This window comes from Lycium ferocissimum, chromosome 5, assembly GCF_029784015.1.
Source record: "Lycium ferocissimum isolate CSIRO_LF1 chromosome 5, AGI_CSIRO_Lferr_CH_V1, whole genome shotgun sequence".
In the NCBI taxonomy this organism is placed as follows: Eukaryota; Viridiplantae; Streptophyta; class Magnoliopsida; order Solanales; family Solanaceae; genus Lycium; species Lycium ferocissimum.
The window spans coordinates 13256994-13261151 of NC_081346.1; the positions used below are offsets into that span (position 1 = coordinate 13256994).

Genomic DNA, 4158 nt, shown 5'->3' on the forward strand with positions numbered 1-4158 from the left:
AACCAAAGGCTAATGGAGATGCGTCACGTGTACAAGTGACATGTTCCGGCCAATCAAATATCGACATGTCAGGTTAAATCTGATTGGTCGAAAGAAGTCTGTCCTTATCACAACTCCTCCATCCTACAACTATAAATAGGGGTCTCATTATTCAGAAAAGAGGACAGAAATTCTAACAAGAAGCCAGGGAGAGCTCGTGGATCAAACGCCGCAGATTTTCCTACAAGCTAAAAGCATTCAAACATTCAAGTGTTTCTCTAGAAGTTCTAAAGATCCAGATGAAGATTCAAGATCAAGCTTCAAGCCTTGAATCCAAGTACAAGTTCAAGATCAACACCACCAGATTCAAGAATAAGCTCAAAAGCCCTTGAATTCAAGTACAAGTCAAGATCAAATCCATCAGTTCAAGATCAAGCTCAAACGCCTTTGAATTTATTGTTGAAAAGGCGAATCAGAGGATTCATAGAGATTGTAACACTCATATTCTCGAAATCAAATACAACGATTGTTGCAATATTTTCCTGTCTTGATTATTATTTTCTCGACGCGAATTTTATTGTCTACAGTAGGGTATAGGATATTTGGGTGGAATTAAATAATATAAGGTAAAGGGCAAAATAGGATTATGAAATATTAAGTAAGGACATAATTGGAAAAAGAAATTAGGTAACAATGAGATAACATCAAATCGAGTGTTACATAAAATGGGGCTTTTCACTGTTACGTAACGACAAAATCTAACAATACGATACAATACATTTTAACTAACAATCAAAACAAACATTGTTTTCTTGGTAAAAATATGATGGGTAACAATGTTCCAATCAGAGTGTTAGGTCCTTTTAAATTGTTTTTCTGTTATTCTATAGTTATCATTTATAGACTTTGTATATATCATTTAAATCGATTCATTCTTTATCTCTCACTCTTTAAGCGGACATGAATTCAGCAAGATAACTAAATCCCTTTGATTCCAAAGTCAGACATATATATATATACACACACATACACACGTGCACACAAAACACACACACATACATATATAACATGTATATATAAACCAATGCAGAAATCATCTTCCTCACAAAAGCAAATGAAGAAAACAGTTACAACAATTTGAATGTAGCCAAGCATGAAAACTACACAGAAGCATTTGAATAAGTATACCTACAAAAGGATTAGTCGCTGTTGAATTTCCACCAAAAAAAAAAAAATTCTTTCTTTCGCTACTATGTATAAAATAAAGAGTGTTGATCATTCAACATTTCGACAAACCCTAGAGAATCTGCAGTTTTAACTGGTAAATGCCATTTTCTAGAAAAAGGTCAAAAAATTAGGAAAAAGGCCTAGTTTTCCTGAATTTAAAGTAATATTTTCAGGTTTGGTCTGACCCTACTTTTTGGTGGTTTGGTGCTACTTTTTTGTGCCGATTTTTTGGTGTTGTTTGGTGCTGGTTTTTGTACAGTTTGGTGCAGCTTGGTGACGTTTTTGGTGCAGTTCGGTGTTGTTCTTGGTGCAGTTTTTTGTGCAACTTTGTGCAGTTTGGTGCAGTTTTTGTGCAGCTTGGTGCTAGTTTTTGGTGGTCTGATGTTGCTGCCCAGCGTTGCAGCTTGGTGCCGATTTTTTGTGCAGTTTTTTGTGGTGTCTGCGTATTCTAGTTGCTGCTTTTTGCAGTTTAGATGCTGGTTTCTTGATTTGATGCCGATTTTTGCTATATTTGGTGTCTTAGTGTTGCAATTTGGTGATGTTTGGTACAACTGCTTTTTCTTTTGTAGTTTAAAGCTATTTTTTGCACAAAAACTGCTGAAAACAGGGCATTCTAGTTCAATTTAGTTGCTGTTTTTGGATTTTTCTGCATTATTATGCAATTTCATTAATTTAATGACTGTTTATTAACATGGAAATAGAACTATATTTTTTGCTCACAATGTTTGCTTAATTGTGTTCTTTGCTTAACGTTCCGCTAAAACTCAAATAAAATAATAAAAAACTACATAAAAATTCAAAACAAATGGACAAAATAGCCAACCTTAGTCACAATTTTGTTACATAATTAAGTACAAGTACACTTTCATAATTCAAGTATCAAAGACCTTGCGGTCTTTCAATGAGTAACCTAAACCAACTATAAATTAGTACACAATTTGTTGACGAACTTGTAACACTAGACAGAGTGCCTAGAATTTTTTTTGTTAGTATAGATCAGCCTTGCCGGCACAATATGCCTTGAAAAGACGACGCTACACGGAACTCCTTAGGCAGCTATTTAATCCAAAACAGAGGTGAAAATCGGGCCAGCAGCTCTGCACATACAACCCAAAAACAGAGTAGTCCCCATTTGAATATTACCAGCAGTTCACGCTAAAAGGTTGCTAATGAGTGAAACATAAGCAGTATGAGACCTCCTCTCAATTTTATCCCTAACAATTTGCTCTGAAATTCAGTTGTCTAGTTCCTTTAAGGAAAATGGAAGAAAGCAATTACACTTGACAAATTTATTTTATCTGAAGGAAATGACAAAAATTTACCTCTGATCATCAGGGTTACCTTGTCCACTAGCATCATCAACAGGCTGCCTGACGGACAACCACGCTTGCGACAGTGATGGCGGAGGCTGGAGGTACATTGAGGGATTAGGCTTATCCATTGGACAGTAATAGTAGGGCCCACCACTTGCTGTGGATCCCACATTACCAGCAGCCCCTTCCTTGTTCTCATCAATAGGAATAACATCAACAAGGAAGTCAAAAATGTTATCAAGAGTAATTTCCGCTTCGAGGTCGCTCGTATGAACAGTCCTTCGCTTGTCTAAATCGGCGTGAAGCCAGGAGCAAATGGTGCATTTCAGAATGAAGAGCTTACATGTTTTCGCAAACACAATGGGTGCTTCAGCGCTGAGATCATCTGGACGTTTCCGTCAGCTTTCATGATCCTCTTGATGCGGGCTAGGGGAAGATGGTGGTCTTTGAAATCGTTAAGATTCTCGATTTCTTGATGCTGAAAGTTCCAAAACATCTTTACCTATTGTTTCTGTATCTCAAGGAGGTGGTGGGGTTGCAGTGGGTACCCGCCTGATTGAGCCGCTGCTGCATTCGCCGCAGATTGTTGTGTGTTGTTTTCCATGACGTTTTCGTCGAGGTGGTTTCACGGGCAATGTTTCCTATTTTAACAGAGACAGAGAAATGGAAGAACACTTGTGTAGCTGTGCTCTATATATACATAGATTCGAACTAATTGCAAGAACTAAACTTAAGTTGTATTTATATCTTAACAACTTTCATTTATTATTTTCCACCCTAAAAAAAAATACCACTCTCACAACGATGTGTATGTATTCAAATGACGTCATTGCCATGTCAAAATTTACCAACACTTCATTTTTTATTTTTCTTTTATTATTTTTTCTCTCTCTCTTCTTCTTTCTCTAATCCTCACCCTACTTGTAACAACCACTATGCTTCGCCGCCGCCAAGGACAAAGAAAAAAAAATCATTATTATTATTTTTTCTTTTTCTTTTATTATATTTTCTCTTTCTTCTTCCTTCTCCTCATCCTCACCACACACACCATAACCACCGCCTCCTTAAATTGAAAAATTCCATTTTTGTCATCTTCATCTTCCTCCTTATCCTTGTCATTCAAACCTCCATTATCATCAACAAAAAATACCATCTTCAATTTTTTATTGATACCAATCCGAATTTCACCAAAATTAGCAAAATATCAACATGACTCGAAAATCTTTATCGGAAAAGAGACCGTTTTATCGGCTTCACGGAACAACAATTTTGACACAAAAGTTCAAAATTCTCTCAATTCTTTGTTCATGTTGATGGTATACTCAGCAAAAATCTTTGACCCATTTAAAAACCAAATCATTTGAACCCTAGGATTGCTAGAAAAAGAAAGGAAAAAATCGAGAAAAAGAAAAAAATGAAGATGAAAAATTATGGCGATTAGAGGATGGGAGAAGAAGAAGAAGGATGAGATAGTGATGTTGTTATTGTTGTTTAATTTGCCTATTAGCTAATTAGTTGTTGTTGTTTAATTTGTTGATTAATTAAAAGTTAGTAAAGAAAGAGAAAATTTAAAATTTTTGGGGAAGAAGGAGAGAGGGGGGGGGTGGGGGGTGGGGTTCCGGGGCCCATCTTTATTTTT

At 36.1% G+C, this 4158-nt stretch overlaps 1 pseudogene; it reads right to left on the reverse strand.

Moving 5' to 3' along the window:
* Positions 1 to 2014: 2014 nt before the first annotated feature.
* Positions 2015 to 3204, reverse strand: LOC132058225 (nuclear transcription factor Y subunit C-1-like; annotated as a pseudogene).
* Positions 3205 to 4158: the final 954 nt, after the last annotated feature.